Source organism: Octopus bimaculoides, chromosome 23, assembly GCF_046866305.1.
Source record: "Octopus bimaculoides isolate indiv1 chromosome 23, ASM4686630v1, whole genome shotgun sequence".
In the NCBI taxonomy this organism is placed as follows: Eukaryota; Metazoa; Mollusca; class Cephalopoda; order Octopoda; family Octopodidae; genus Octopus; species Octopus bimaculoides.
The window spans coordinates 13,072,131-13,089,890 of NC_142950.1; the positions used below are offsets into that span (position 1 = coordinate 13,072,131).

A 17,760-nucleotide genomic window follows, 5' to 3' on the forward strand; every position below is an offset into this window, starting at 1 on the left:
ATATATATATATATATAAATATATATATAAAACGACTGTTATTAGTGTAACTCACTCTCCCTTTACTGTTAAATATCAAGCAACAGGCGTCCCTGGATTTTTCTCATACATTCTCCCCCGCCATTATTACAGGCATCCTTAACACAATTACTCCCCCACTCTATTTATATTAGTCGCGTCAATTATATCCTGTTTGGTATCCTTTTCTATCTGCTTCCTTTCGTATCCTGTCTGTTCTCGCCCTTTTCACACTATCGTCCTGCTTACAGCGTTCATCTGTGATATATATATTAGGTGTGGTTGTGTGGTTAGAAGTTTGCTTCCCAACTACATGGTTCTGGGTTCAGTCTCACTGTCTGGCACTTTGGGCAAATGTCTTCTGCTAGAGCTACGGGTCGACCAAAGCCTTGCGAGTTGATTTGTTAGACGGAAATTGAAAGAAGCATGTCGGGTGTATATATATATATATATATGTGTGTGTGTGTGTGTTTATGTTTGACCCCCACCACACCGCTTGATAAACGGTGTTGGTGTGTTTACTTCCCCGTTGTTACATGAAGGTCAAGTGACTACATAAAAGCTCCCGCACTGGTTCATGAGATCCCTATTTTTCAATGCGGTCCCTCAGCATGGATGTAGTATTTTATATATACATAGTCACAATGAAGATATTTAGACCTCTTATAGGGGTATTTTTATCCGAGATACACTGGTTTAATATACTGTATTTTGAAGAGATATTTCTTCAATGAATATATTATTTATATAAAATGTCATAAAATATCAAATATTATTATTAAGCTTGAAAACAGAGAGATCTAATGGATATAAATTAACTTATTAATTACTTAAGATATTCACCTACAATTGTTTCATCTCACAAACAAAATTAATGTTTGTGAGATGAAACAATTGTAGGTGAATATGTTAAATAATTAATAAATTAATTTGTATCCATTAGATTTCTCTGTTTTCAAACTTAATTACACACATGTATATATGCATGCACATACATATGCAGACACACGTACATACATGCACACAAATATTTATGTGGATGTAAATGTGTTTGTGTGTATATATACATACAATAGAGTCGCATAGTTTAAAGCAAGCAATATAGGGATATATAATGATGATAAATTTTTTCTCCGTTAGGTGGCCAATGGAATAAAATATATTGATGATTAAATTTTATTTCTGTTCATTTGATCATATCTCACTCAAACTGTACATGAATACAAATAATAATAATAATAAATCCATTCTTTTAAATAATGTGGGTTTAAACACGTAAACTTCAGTTAACACAATCACCAGACAATAATATAATGTAGAAAAGGCGGTGAGCTGGCAGAAACGTTAGCACGCCGGGCGAAATGCTTAGCAGTATTTCGCCCGTCGCTACGCTCTGAGTTCAAATTCCGCCGAGGTTGACTTTGCCTTTCATTCTTTTGAGGTCGATAAATTAAGTATCATTTGCGTACTGGGGTCGATCTATTCGACTGGCCCCCTCCCCCAAAATTTCGGGCCTTGTGCCTAGAGTATAAAAGAATAATATAATGTAAACAAAAAGAGGTCAGTTAATTTAAGAAGTATAAAAAAAGAGAGATAGAATTTTAATCTTAATATTTAAAACTATTATCTAATAAGACTAGCTATTGATAAGTATTCGATAATATATCAGCTTAAAATCTAAAGTGATTAATCAATGAAAAAGTCAATCGTCTAAATATATGAGCTGAAATAGACTGTTCAATTCCTAGCTACTGAGATTGGAATATCATAGTTACACATTGTGGACATTTTTCAATGAAACTGCTGGCTTATTTTGACCATTTTCGATCAAAGCAACTGCGAAAAACTATTGAGTGTATGATCCGAAACATTCATCATTTATCGATAAAAAGAAAATGGCTACCGCCGACATTTTGAATGAACTTCGACAGAAATATCATATGTAGATTGGTGTGTAGGTCAACAATGCCTTTCATAATCGATAATATTGACATAATCGATAATATTGACTAATACCCTCTGTCCTTAAGATTGCTGGGTTTGTGCCTAAATCAGAAACGAATACAATCAAACATTTACGAAAAGGGTACTGGCGTGTGAGACATATGTGTTAACCCGTTTGCCTGTCCTGTGTATCACATTTGATACAATGGAAATATGTCCTTGCATCATATATAATGCACATTCCCAGCTGTTTTTATATTCCTAATGCGGGCATATCGGTTTTTTAGAGAAACGTATGTTTTGTTTAATCCCTATGTCTATCCAAAGCATTTTCATAAGTTTGGCCTACACATCCATACTTGCTTTTAGACTTTTAGTAAACCCTTGTCTCATACGCTCTGAGTAATATAAAACTTTCCTTTCATAAGTCCCAAGTTACTCTGATGTATTATCGCCCCTGTACATGCAGGTATATGTACCTTGTATACATACATATATTCACACACACACGTACATACATACGCGCATACACACACACACATATACATATACACGCACATATGCATGGATGCACACGCACATGAATATAATTAGATGGTTGTGAAATTCGAGTATGAGTATGAGTGAGGGGTTAGATAGGGATTAGAAGTTAAAATATTGATTTATAAGGTCATAGGGATTACCTAAGGGGTATTGTGGAAATGTACTGCATGGTCATTTTGGCATTTGTGTGAAAGAAGCGGTGATTACATGTGTTTAGTGCCTCATTATGTTTATTTAGCAGAGCTGGAGAGTGATGCTTTAATATGTGAAGTGCCTCCTTCAAGCAAGGTTTGCAGGTTGAGCGTTGACCTCGGTAGGGAGGCCCTGGGTCCAGTATTGACCATGATAGAGTATAGGATATATATTTATTTTTGAGATGATCTATGTGGTTGGCGAGTGTTGTAGATTTACTATGTTTATCGTATCTAAAAGGGTGATGCACATACAATAGCAAACGCACGCACACACACGTACACAGCAACGCACATATACACAACATACACATACACACAAGCACACACGCACGCACAAAAACATACACATACACACACGCGCACATACAAAATACACACACACACGTACACGTACCCAACACCTACAACCCCACACAAACACACACACATACTCAAAAACCGCCTGCTGACCTTCCACTTAACATTGTCCATAAGCACCCACTAACTATTCCTGCTACTAATTCCTTCCACTACGTCACACACACACACACAAACACACATACACACTAACAGATAAACCACCAAACCATGCACACACACACACACACACACATACATACGCACACACACGTTCTGTTATCACACACACACTCGCAGACTCTCGCGCACGCACAGATATTCATCTCCCTTTTTCACTCTCCTGTCTTAGAAAGAACTTTCCCCCCACCACCTCCTCTTCCGGTCCTTTCACAATGTAACCTTGTGGGCCTCGGTACCATTTTCCTCTTTCTCCGTTTTTCCATTCTCCGAACTTTCCATCTTTCCGACGAAGGGCTACGCCTGAAACGTCATACACGCTCTCTTTCCTTTCCCGAGCGTCCAATAACACTATCCGTATCACGTCCTCACTTTGTTGTTTTTTGTTATTGTTTTTTGTGTTTTTTTTAGCTTATATATATATATATATATATATATACATGACAGGCTTCTTTCAGTTTTTGTGATGTCTTTGCAGCTTTATTAATAAAGCATATTACTCTACCGCCGGTATTCGAGTACTATTTTTCCCCACCTTGTTTCACATTTATGTGTTTACTCCGGTACATATATATATATATATATATATATATATTCTCCTTGTCTCCGTATTCTTTCTGTTGAAGAGCGTAGCTCGAAACGTTAAAGACTTTCCGTATTCCCGAGCGTCATACTAATACATCCTTTTGTTGTTTACACCACCTGTCCTCGTCTGTTGTTGTTTTTTCGTACATTCTCCCATATATATATATATATATATATATTATGTATACAGTCATATATAAAAACATATATATGCACGTGTATAAGTATGTATATGTATACGTACATATACAAATATACAGAGAGAGGAAGAGACAGATACCCAGTTAGGTAGATATGGATAGATGAGAGTGTGTGTGTGTGTGTGTGTGTGTGTGTGTGTGTGTATGTGTGTGTGTATGTGTGTGCGTGCGTGTGTGTGAGAGAGAGAGACAGAGAGAGGGGAAGATAAGGAGAGAGAGAGGGGGAAAGATAAGGGAAGAGAGAGAGGGGGAGAGACGGGGAAGGGCAAAGGAAGACACACTCATACACAACGCACAAAACACACAAGAGGGGGGCGGCAGTCCTTGAGCGAGAATTGACATAATAAGTCTCGCGTATCATTTAACCCCCCACCACCTCCACCTCCACCTCCACCTCCATCGCCACCGCCACTGCCACTCATGGGTAATGTTTACACACTTTCGCTAAGTGACACTTGAAGTCTCCTCAAGACTAAAATACATAAAACTACACCGAAACAAGTATAATCACAAAAGGAAGTGGTAGGTTTAATAGACGTTGAGTTTGGGGTATTAAAATCTTAGCCGTTGCTAGCTATGGCCTCGAAGCATATGTTTTTATAGTTCGTCTCTCCTTTTAAAAGGGGGGAGATGAGAAAATAAACGAAGTTTGTTAACCAAAGGCTTCTGTCTTATTTTACAAACCACCTGAAAATCTAGACTTTCCTTTTATTTCTTATCCTTTACTTGTATCAGTCATTAGACTGCGGCCATGCTGGGGCGCAACTTGAAGAATTTTTAATCGATTGAATCGATCCCGGTACTTAATTTCTTAAAGCCTGGTACTTATTCTATCAGTCTCTTTTGCTGTGTCGCTAGGTTACGAGAACGTATACACACCAACCCCGGTTCTCAAGCGGTGGTGAGGGACAAACACGCATGCGACGGGCTTCTTTCAGTTTTCGTCTACCAAATACATTAGCTAGGCTTTGATTGGCCCAAAATACCACGCAGTGGGTGTGAACCTAGGACCCATGTGATTAGGAAGCAAACTTTTTACCACACAGCCACACCTGTGCCTGTATCGGTCTATGTTTTAAAAAAATTCATTTCAGAATACAAACATACATTACCATTCATACATTTGTAGGATCTTGCAGGCATGAAGTGGATTCGATCCACCATAGCCAAATTTAAATTAACACTGCAACAGAACTTTTCCCACGGTGGAACAATGGTTTTTCTCTGACAGCAGTTTTACATATGCCAGATGCCTTTAGCTAGGCTGAAATAATGTCTTCACCACTTGACCCTTTCTAACCTCTTCTACTCCACCAAAAGCTAGAATAGAGATAACAAGACCACCAACTAAATCTATTGTTCTCAATGATACGTCTATCCTTCTGGATTGTTATAAAAGCATAAACCTCAAGCAAAAGTGAGTTCAGTCATTTTGGGGACGACTCAACCAGTTAGTCACTTCGGTGACAACTCGGTGAGAACGAAGTCTGGCTCATCAGTTAGAACCTTGGTCAGAGGGAGAAATGAAGTTTACTGTCGGCAACTGTGAGACAACGTCCTACAACCCTACAACTCTCACTAGCTCTAATTCTGTTCTCTTACAACATTCTATCTCTCTCTGTAATTACTACTAAACAATGAAGAGAACACAAACACAAACTTTACTTCGCATGCTTTTGGACCTGCCCGTCGAGGTAAGGTATTGTATCGTAACGGTAAATAAATATTTCCTTAAAACTTCATGCATTGTTCATATTTCACATCCTACAACATGCCGTTATAACAACACATTTTTATCCTTACAACTGTTGACTCCGACATTTCATATTATTGTGTACCTAATCAACCTTACCCGTTACAATTATTAACTACACTAACTAAAAACTTTATCGTTACAAGTGGTGAACCCGAACAAGAGAATTGCAGCTTTTCCAAGAACCAACCGTTACACATCTGACCGAATAGATCACTTTCTAAACTCGATAAGTCTATGCAAACGTTCCAAGAGTTCAAGAGGTTTCTGTGCGTGAATTTGTTTTGAGTGGATAAAATGTTGCACGACCTTGAACCACGTTTCAGCGCAATCAGTCATAAAACCAGTGGCACAACAGAAGCTGAGACGACAAAAAAATCAACAACTGCAGTTAAGGCTTTTGTTGTACGAGTTTGCCTTCTCTTCGCCTAGAAGGAAGCTCTAACGAAAACCAAGGGTATCACCCGGAGTGGTAGCACATGTCAGTATCCCAGCTATAATGTGTGTGTGTGTCTTCTGTTTTTGATCATTTAAATTCTTCCTTTGAAGGAATTGGTTTCTAACAAAGATGCAAAGCTCCATCTTTGGAATGAAGATAATGAAAACAATGTCACGTTTTAAACCTGACAGAAGTCTTGCATGGTTTCACTGTTCCACTTACAGATTGTATTTGTAATGTGCGAATTAGCTGGTTGATTTCTTTTTCTGAAAATCCAAGCTTATCCAGCCTGACAGTTAGGCAGTTAATGTATGTATGTATGTATGTATGTATGTATGTATGTATGTTTTCTCATATGTATTCTTTTATGTATGTTTTATGTATTCTTATGCATATAGATGTATTTGTAAACATGCTCATATATTTAAATCATAAATATATCATATTTAAATGATGAACTTCTGGAAAGTTTTACAGATTTTTACAGTTCCAGTGATGGATTGGATCTATAGTCTTCGAATTAGCTTTCTCCTTTCTGGTTTTGAGAAGCCTAATTTCTCAAGATTGGTATTTAGACAGTGTGTTACATATCCCAAGGCCCCAATAATTACAGGTATAAACCTGAACTTGTAATCTGGATAGAGTAACTGCAGATTTCTCAATAATTCAGTATAAGTGTTCTCTTTTTCACTGATCTTCAGCTTTATGTTAAATTCCGCTGGGCCGCTAATATCCACATCTGTGCACAGTTTCTCTTCTCTATCCCAAATCATTATATCAGGTCTGTTGTGCTTACATTTTATTGAGGTCTTCACTGGGACATTCCACCAGTATTCCTTTTCATTATGAGTGGCTATGGCTTCTACCATATTGTAGGTTCTTATTTCTTTGTCCTTGGAATTATCCTTCCGACGGATTTCATTATAGTGTCCTAGCTACAACATCATGTCTCATCGATAGATAATACCGTGATGACATTTTCAGACAACTGCTTATGATGTGGGTGATACCTTCAGTGTGAACGCCACAAAGTCTGCATCGGTTGTCACATTTTACTGCTTTTCATGCATCAGGTACTTGGTTGACATTTCCTGTTCCTGGATTGCAAATGCATACCCTTCAAAGTGGGAGGTAGTAATCCGGCTATTGGTCCATGATAAACTGCTTTGATGATCCACGTTATTATCATCACGGAGCTTTCTATTAATATATCCATGTATAGTCTTCTGCTCATATAGGCTCATCCTTTCATCTGATGATACGTTGCAGTAGAGTCGTGCAACTTTGGACATGTATTCTAGGTTATCAGAAAAAGAGTGTTGCTCTGAGAGGAGAATATGTTGAATAAAATCATAATTAACAGATCTTCCAGTATTTTCTTTTACCCAAGGCCAGAAACTTTTCAGTACTTCATCGTACATACTAGCGATGTAAAAGTCCTGCACAGTTAATGAGCTGTAGAGACATAACAGACGGGAAGAGGTGGCGTTGTTCCTGTGGATTCACTAGGACTATATGAGCTTTTTTCTTTTTTGAGAAGAACCATTTGTCTCTATCCATCATAATTCAAATAACGCACGTGTAAGAGACTATCAGCAGAACAAAATGACTTTTGAGTGACAAATAAAATGCCGCAGTTGATTGGTGTAGTTTCCTAAGAGATGTCCGTGAGCAGTACTTGGAAGCACATCAGCAGCAACTCAATGGGTTGGATGATGCGGTATGTCGGATTACTATGGAAATACTACGGTTAATCAAACATTTTACGCCTCTTGTTTCCGTAATTTATAAAAACAAAAGCAGAGATTGAACATTTACATCATTTCTCAACATAGTCTCTTTGCTTTTCAATGCACTTCTTCCAGCAATCCACAAACTTGATTATTACATCGGAAATGAAGGTTTTCGGTTGGTTGCGCAGTCATTTATGCACTGCTTCCTGCGCCTTTTCATCTGTAGCAAACGACAATCTCGTAAGGACAATTGATCTGTCCAAAGAGGTGACAGTCGGAATGGGCGAGATTTGGACTATATGCAGGGTGTTCCAGTAACTCAAAACCCAAATTTTTCAATGGTTTCAATGGTGTGGGCGATCGTATGTGGGCATTCCTTGTCATGTAACAATCTCACACATGCATTACCGAAGCGAAGCTAGTCGTGGAAGATTTCGATGGTGGAACCATGACTAATTTGCAGAGAACGTACCACCCGATCGATGGTCACTTGTCGGTCCACCAGAACCATCTCTTGAGCTTTTGAATTGGTGGGTGTCCTGCTCTCTCTTGGTACTTCACGCTTTTCTAACCATTCTTAAACTTCTCGATCCACTCATACACACTTCTATGCAGTAGAGCGCTCTTCTTGTATTGTACTGAAAGCCTGAGGTGAATTTCAGTCCCTGACAAACTTTCAGACCAGAGAAATCGGATCACTGATCTCTGTTCTTCCAGCAAAGTGGCCATGTTTACTCTTCGTAGATGAATCGAAATATTGGCATCGGAAATAACACTGGGGAAAGTAGAATGAAGGGCACTGGGTATTGAAGTAGTGGAAACGGGTACAGGAAAATACTGCTTGTTTGAGCGAATCACTTTGACCCATTACAAGACATTGGATATAAGCAGGAACACGTTTGATATCCGATGGGTGGGTTTATATGTGGCGTCACTTCTGGCTTATTTAACATTTTTTTCAATATATTTTACTTTCACTTTTTTATGACAATAAACGGTATGTTACCTCCACCAACCCACACACATGCGTATAGACAAACACATATGCAGGGAGAGAAAGAGAGAGAGACAGAGAGAAACATCGTCGAAATCGAAAGATTCAAATATCTATCTATCTACCTATCTATCTATTTATCTATCTATCTACACATACACATACATACATATATACTCACACACATATAAGTGTGCGTGCGTGTATGTGCGCGCGCGCGTATGAATATATATATATATATATATATATATATATATATATATATATATATATATATATATATATATATATATTATATATATATATATATTAGTAGACAAATACCTTACACACCAACAAGTGTTTCATTACTTTTATACCTTATCAAAAAATTGAGATAGTGAAATACTTGAAAATTCGTTGAGTATTTACCTTCTTAAATAGATAAACACACACACTCTCTCTCTCTCTCTCTCTCTCTCTCTCTCTCTCTCTCTCTCTCTCTCTCTCTCACACACACACACATATAATGTGTGTGTGTGTGCATGTATGTATGAATGTATGTATGTCTTGGCTACAAAAGCTGAGTGATTGAAGGGGTTTAGCTGCATAGATTAATAGCTTACTAGGTAAACAGAGTTTCATGGAGATAAAAGATTTATATTTATTCTGAAATACTAAATAAATAAATAAAGGAAAACAGAAACCCTAGAGTAAGTTTTCATGTTGTTCTAAAGTGATGGTGGTATGATGGATTCAAGAAGGGAACGTCTACTTATTTTTAGAATGTCATTATTGGGTAGGTGCGAGAAGTGCCAGATTTGGTCAGTTTGAACACAAAGCATGTAGAATATTTTGGCCAGATATGGCCACTTTAAATGCTAAAGGTTTAAAGCCATAAAGCCATTTTGCTTGTCCCTGAATTCCAGGATTAAAACTGACATTCTGAAATTCAGAGTATTTTATATAATAAATAAAGGTTTATGGTTTTCCTACTTTATTTTCTTATAAATAATGAGTGGGTACTTAACCATACTCTAATCCTCCAACTGTTTGAAGATCAGAATCTTATTAAAGGGGAGAAAAGGATGTACATTGAACACAAGGAATAATGAGGTTATAAAAGTTATCCATGCAAGAACCTCTACCTCTGATACTTATAAGTTGATAGTTATTCTGGTTTTGAGCTTAAGCAATTATGATAAAGCTTACACATGCACAAAAACACATTAACTATAGGTATGACTGTTTGGTAAGACACCTGCGTCCAAACCACATGGTCCAGGTTCAGTCCCACTGCATGACATCTTAGGCAAATGTCTTCCACTATAACCTCAGACCAACCAAAGCCTTGTGAGTAGATTTGGTAGACGGAAACTGAAAGAAACCCATCATATATGTGTGTGTGCGTGTGTCTACGTATATATATATATATATATATATATATATATATATATACACACACACACACGCACATATATTTATCTATATACACATATATCTATCTATCTAAAGATACATACACACACACATATATATGTATGTATGTATATATCTGTGTGTGTGTCCTTGTATTTGTGTTTGTGTTTATACCCCACCACCGCTTGACACCTGGTGCTGGTTTGTTTACGTGCCCGTAAGCTAGCGGTTCGACACAAGAGATCAATAGAATAAGTACCAGGCTTGAAAAAAAAATAGTACCGGGGTCGATTCATTGCACTAAAAAGTTCTTTAAGGCGGTGCCCCACCATGGCTGCAATATACTCTATGCCGACTTTGTTTCTTCATAACTTTCAGAAAAATAAATATTATCTTTAAAGAAATTTTCTTCGAATACCTTTCAGATGGTGTAGATAACGATTATATAGGAATTAAACTTGCGAAAAAAATACAAAAAATAAAAATAAATAAGATATGCATTATATATATACTCAAATATACTTAATTATACTCAAATACCTAAAATTTCAAGGAGTTCCTGCCTTAAAAACAGGAACTAAACCACAGTTATTTTGTGTTCTTTGCTACATTGGTTTCTATTAACCCATTTATTCTATCAGAAGAATTTTTATTCATTAAGATAGCAGAAATACACATATTATATATATATATATATATATATATATATATATATATATATATATATATATATATATATATATATATATATATATATATATATATCATTCAAAATTTCAACTTTCATTTTGTAGATTTATATCTATATAGTAATTCCAATATAGTCGTAGCTTACACTTTTTGAAAGATATTTGTAGAAAATTTCATTAAAAAATACCCATTTATCTTCAAGTTACGGGAAAACAAAGTCAGTGGGGCGGGGCACACTTGTGTAGGTATGCCATTATATCTATATATAAAATTCTGACAGAAGACAACGTGACGAAACGGATATAATCCAGGTAAACAAAACGAGGAACTTTCTAACCAATATGACTCAGACATTTGACTGTTTACAGCATGACTGCTGCTGCAGTTGCTGCTATATATTACTTCCGATTGCTCTTTGCCTAGTTCCGGTTCAAGATGAATCAGTAATGAACCGGTATTGGTAATTTACCATATTCTTGTTCTTTCTCTCCCCCACTCCTTACAAAAAAATGTCACCTTCCTCTTTTATTACTCCTTACTCTTCTACTCAACCTCTCCATCTTAATTCCCTTGGTTTCATCGTCCTGTTGTTGTTGTTGTTCAACCCAAGGCAGGTCACATCGAGTAAATCGATGATCAAAAGCAGTGAAATCCTCAGAATCGTTAGAGCAAGCGTACAGAGTACCTTGCGGTATTTGCTCTGCCTTGTTGCAATATCAATTAAAATCGCATCGAAGCCGGCCTACTTTGCTTTTCATCCCTTCGACATTGATAAATAAAATACCAGTTAAATACTAGGCTCTTTCTCTCTGTACCTGTCTCTCTCTGTTCATCTTTCTCTCTCTCTCCCTCGCTCCTCTCTATCCCTTTCTCTCCTTTTCTTACTCTATTACCTTCTTTCTCTCTTTTTAATTCTTTTCCTCTCTCTCTGCTTCTTTCTCTCTATCTTCCTTTCACTCTCTGTCTCTCCTCCGGAATAAGTTTCGTCGAAGGAACTTAGAAAGCAACATTCACATATCGATCCCCAACCAATCCTTCCACCAACACCATTCCTACATTTCTATGAATACACGAAGAAAGAAGTCATTCCATTTACGACCTATTTCAGACCCAGTACACATGTCAAGTTATCATATACATCGTTTATTTTCACCCTACTTAAGATGCTAAGATGTGATGTTATGAAAATGATTTGACTGCTATTTCTAACCTGTGGACGGCCATATAGAGGCTTGTTCATTGCCGTGTCGTCAATCTCCTTTGTACTCGTTACTCTCAACCTTTCATTCAAACATTTCACCAACTGTCCCTTAAAAAATGAACTGCTCACCTATTAAGCTGTGAAGAGGAGAGAGAGAGGAATAATAATAAAGATTTCAAATTCTGGCACAAGGCCAGCAATTTCAGGAGAGTTGGGTAAGTTGATTACATCGACTCCAAGGCTCAACTGGTATTTGTTTTATCGACTTCGGAAAGAAGAAAAGCAGAGTCGACCTCGGCGGAATTTGAACTCAGGACGGACGAAATGCCGCTAAGTATTTTGCCCGGCGTGCTAACGATTCTGTCAGCTCGCCGCCTTATATAATCCTTTCTACTATTGGCACAAGGCCTGAAATTTGGTTGAGGGGGATAGTTGATTGACTGGTACTTTAATTTATCAACCCCGAAAGGCAAAGTCGACCTCAGAGGGATTTGAGCTTAGAACGCACGGATTCGGGAATAAATACCACAAAGTTTTTCTCTGACGGTCTTACGATTTTTGCTTTCGTCAATAACATTAATGTAGTTGAGTGATCTTGGTCCTTTACAAGACTGGTGTATGGCACGATAGCAGTAATCAGCAAAGCCCTATCTGGCATTGAGCAATAACAGTAGGGATGGTTGGAACGTATCCATAAATACTAGCTTGTATCCACATCGAGGGGGTCTTCTTGATTAGAAGCAGTTGTTTATCATTACTTTCCTGGTCTATTTTTAAGAATTTCATAATAACGTTCTAATTAAGGCTTCCTTTAAACTTCTTCCAAAGTCATTTCGCTTCATACCTTGTCTTTAATAAAAGAGTTAGAAATGATAAGACATCGTTAGACAACGAAATCAACAATTCGAAAGGCTTCAGGTATTCCTTTCTTGCAAACTATACAGAATTTGTATACTTTTACTTTGGCTGTGTTTCTAGAGAGTACGACGCAAATCGAATTGTTGCAAGATCAGTCCGCTGTACCATCATGGAGTGAATGTCGATACGTTCCTGGCGTCAAAAAGTTTATAAATACAGGGTGTCCCAGAATTAACTATTTTAGTGAAACCGGACAATTTTAAAAGAGAAAAACAAACTTTTATCTATGTTTATCACGTTTAATAGGTGTTAAAAGTGTATAAATTTAAAACTTTGTTTATAGTTTTATTTTTTAAAGATAATTTTATCTTCATTCCTGTTGAATCCCGCTTATCTGTCCACGACAACTTTTTTGCAATTTGGCCGCAATAATTTTGTCTACCGCCATCTCCAGGATGCAGCAATAGTTTAGCTGAACTTCAAGAACACATTCAATTAGCAATACAGGAGATAACGCCTGAAATGCTTCAAAATGTCTGTCGCAACGCTAAGGATAGATTTATAATTTTCAGGGATACAGACGGAACACATGTTGAAAAATTTCAATAAAGTTTAGACTTAAGATTTATAAATCCGTTTGTTTTGGATCATAATTAAGTAATAAACATAAAATTCTGTTAGTTTTTTTTTTATTTGCTCGATTTCATTGAAATTGATAGTTAATTCTGGGACACCCTGTATATATTTTTTGAAAAATGTATATTAGCAACAGTATTAAAACATTTCTACTCAAGGCCTGAAATTTTTGCGGAGAGGCGACCAGTCGATTATATCGACCCCCAGAGATTTACTAGTACTTTATTTATTGACCCCGAAAGGATAAAAGGCAAAGTCAACCTCGGCGGAATTTGAACTCAGAACGTAAAGACATGAAATGCCGTTAAGCATTTTGCCCGATGTGCTAACGATTCTGCCAGCTCGCCACCTTGCGGTAGGTTTAAAAAGTTTGATGCCATTGTCAGTATCAATGATGGCGAATAGATTGTGCTTTATGTACTAGAGCAAATTTTGGAACAAATTTGAAAGGAAAACTAAGTTGGACAAGAAAAATTAGTACGACCAAAACAAATTCCAAATTGCGGTTTTTATCGATGCTACAGCCTTGAGACAAATTTTGATAAAATTTGTTATTACATGATACAAAAATTTAATCCAAAGTAGAAGAATGAAAAAAACAACAACAAAAGCAAAAAATAAAACTGGCGGCAGCTTCAGCTAGTTGCTATTATTTAAGCGTGACTAATTAACGAAAACCCTTTTCATTGACAGCAACTGCAGAATAGCTACAATTATTTCACAAATAAACTGCTAAACTATTAAATACAACATGCATGAACGGACTATTTTAGGACGACACCAAAACTTACAAAAGAGATTTCGAGCAATTTAGAAAAATTTTAAACCGGAAAAAACAACCCATCTAAAATCAGGGCAGCTTTTATTCGTAAAAGCTGTCTTGTTGTGATAAAGCCGTTCGTTGGTAAGTTGGTTCTATTTATACCTACAATCTATCGTGAGTATTTAATCTTGGCGTAATCACCAAACAGTTTTTAAAAAGTGTTTGGTGATTTGCGGGAGATTAGGCTGCTATTTCTAGTAGCTAATCAGGTGGACATGTCCCTTCTTTCCCCGTTGGGTCGCTTATGTCATCACAAACTACGACTTTTTAGTAATTTACTATAGAGAGATTATATGTGAAAGAACGTGGAATAGTGGTTAGTAGTATTGGGCTCATGATTTTAAAGGTCGAACATTGTACTAAGTTCGAGATAGGCTTTAACTTTTAATTTACCGTGGTCAATACAATTGAAAAAACAATTGTGTCGTCTTAAGGCAAGTACTATAGGATCTTTCTGATTTGGCGGGCGCCACTTGTTTTCTTAACGAAACATTTTCAAACTTGGGACACTGGTAGAATGTGTCATATAAAACATCTTTTACTCTTAGTGTTATTGAGAAAATTTTATCCTTTCAAAGTTATTTCGTGTTAAAATTGTCGTATTTCGGTAATTTCAACCAATCACTGACGTCTATTGAGGTGAAAACAATTACTGCTGTGGAATGTAAAGAACACGTCCTAGTGGTGTAATGGGATCTTTTCCCTTGAATAAAATTAGTGCCGTTGTTTGTCAACAACAACTACCGGTGGTACTGTTATTTATGACATCGTTCGCCCGCCAGGGTCCAATTGATAGTGACTCGGATTCAGCAATGATTTATTATAGAAATACTATTGGGAAAATATGAAGATTACTACATCTCAACTGTATATTCCTCCACTACAGCAGTAATTATAGTTATACGTAGTAGGATACCTAAGTTATGGTCTTGAAAATGGTGACATTGAATTGAAGAACTGGTCTTTGGGCAAACTTTCTGAATTGCTGACACGAATAAAATCGTATTTAATGTTAATAATTTTTTACCGGTATTTTTCATCTTTTTATATTTCACATTCTAAAACTCATGTAATTCGCATTGTATATAAAAAAGAAAAAGCAGATTTTTAAAACCTAACTCCGTATCTCTTAGTTAACTTTTTAGAGTAGCTGCCACAATTGAATTGAATTTTTGTTTCTCTTGTTATTTTTCGTCATTCTAACATTCTCATATCTCACATTCGGAAACACTTGTAATTCACATTAAAAAAAAAAAAAAAAATTATTCCAAAAATCCATGTATTTTCAAATTTCTTAATCCGTCCTTCTTGTATTTTATTATCCTATAATCATTTTCAGTCAGAGGATGTGGCCATGCTGGGGCACTGCAACCCTGTCTCTAGAATCAATCCTAATGAAATAATGCGTTGGACAGAGCTGCCCATTTTTACGTTTCTTACCATTTGGTATATCAAGTAAACATGTCTAATTGTTTAAACACATCCACATCTACACCTCGTCGACCTCCGAGGCCTTTTTGGCAATCTTTTGAAAAGTTGTGGGTCTTTGGTCTTTAAGCGGTTACAGTATTGGGTTCAGACAGAGATGGCGGGAACTTCGGTGCTATGCAGTGGCACGAATATTTAAATGACTCTATTGAGCTGCTAAAAATATCAAAGACTTAGAGAAGTGAATGTGTGGAAAACCAAAGTTGGAATTTTGATACAAATATCTATAAAAGGATAATTTCTGTTGTTTGAAATGTAGAAATGACTATGTAAAAATTAACACTTCCTTCTCCAAGCTTAGATTCGAAACCGAATCTAAGGATTCTCGTCGCCCAAACCACCACGATCAACAGGCACGAAAAAAAGGTTTTCTTTGTCCTGTCAAAAAAAAAAAAAAATGATAAATCATCTCCCTTTGACCTACGACCTCAGCCATGTCAGGCGAAGTTCAAATGGACAGGAGCTGACTTATTTCGGCACAATCTCTTTCTGTAGTATGCCTGTCCTTCTAGCTGCCACAGTGGTTATAAAATACCGTGGTCAACAGAGAGATGGACAGAAAGGCCATACCACGCACGCAGACAGACGGCTTTGGTAGACTACATTCTCAGATGCACGATGTATGTACACACACACACACGCACAAACATTCAGTTCTGACATATCACCTCCATAGATGTGCCCTGTTTCTATGACTAGCAACTCGTAGCAGTTGTCTACAATTACATGTAGTGAAGCTTATTGTATACCAAAGGCAAATGCAAGTACAGTAAATAAATTATTTTAACTATAAATCGATGTCATTTATTTGTTTACCCCAAAGGCTTCCACATGCCTATCACATTTGTTTACCTTAACACATACTGATACACTTTAACCACTACAAATATTTTTAACTGTAGAAAACTAAGAATGAGGTAAACACTTGTAGCGTTCTTTCGTGTCAAAACTCGAGCTAGCAGACCTCCCGACCTATGACGTCATTCTCAGCAGTTTACGGGAATTTTTGTCTTAAAAAAAGGATGTATGTTATGTGCGTGTGTTCAGCAATTTCCAGCATATGAAAGACACTGTCGAACTCAGTCCAAAGACTGTAGCCATGCTGGGGCACTGTCAGTCGAAACGAAAGAGCACGACGAGAACGATCCTTCCATCGAAACCTCGTTCCAATCAACAAGGCCCTAAAAAAAAAGAATTTCCGTAAATTGCTGAGATTGACGCCAAAGCACTGGGAAATCAACTGACACAAGTTTTGACATTTGCCTTACTTAAGAACGCAAGAATGCTCTCCCTTGCCTTCTCTCTTTCCTTTAAAGCAACAGTTTGTCTAGCAACACCGTTTCTAGCTAAAACTGTCCATTTCCGTTTGACTTTTCTCTTCTCTCACGTTTTTCTCTTTTTAATTGAACAGGCGCAGGCTTAACAGAGTAGTTAAAAACTTCGCTTTGCAACCACGTAGTTTTAGGTTCAATTTTATTGAGCAGTACCTTGTAGCTTCGGAGCGACCAAACCCGTCAATGAATTTAGTAAACGGAAACGTTATGACTTCAAAAATTAGATCTATTCAATTTGACGGCCAGGTTTTTTAAAACTAATTTTGTTTTAACTAAGCACTTTGAAACTTTGGATACTGATAGAATGTGTCACATAGAACAGAGTTTACTCCTAACGTTTTTGACAAAATTTTGTATTTTAGAAGTTATTTCGTGTTAAAGTTGTATTTGGGTAATTTTAACCAATCAATGAC

At 36.8% G+C, this 17,760-nt stretch overlaps 1 long non-coding RNA gene across 1 annotated transcript; it reads left to right on the plus strand.

Annotated features, from left to right (window-relative positions):
- The first annotated feature begins 13,761 nt into the window (after positions 1-13,761).
- Positions 13,762-16,297, plus strand: LOC149131307 (uncharacterized). Its single transcript, XR_016238041.1, has 2 exons — positions 13,762-14,606; positions 15,865-16,297. It is a non-coding gene; the product is annotated as an uncharacterized LOC149131307 (long non-coding RNA).
- Positions 16,298-17,760: the final 1,463 nt, after the last annotated feature.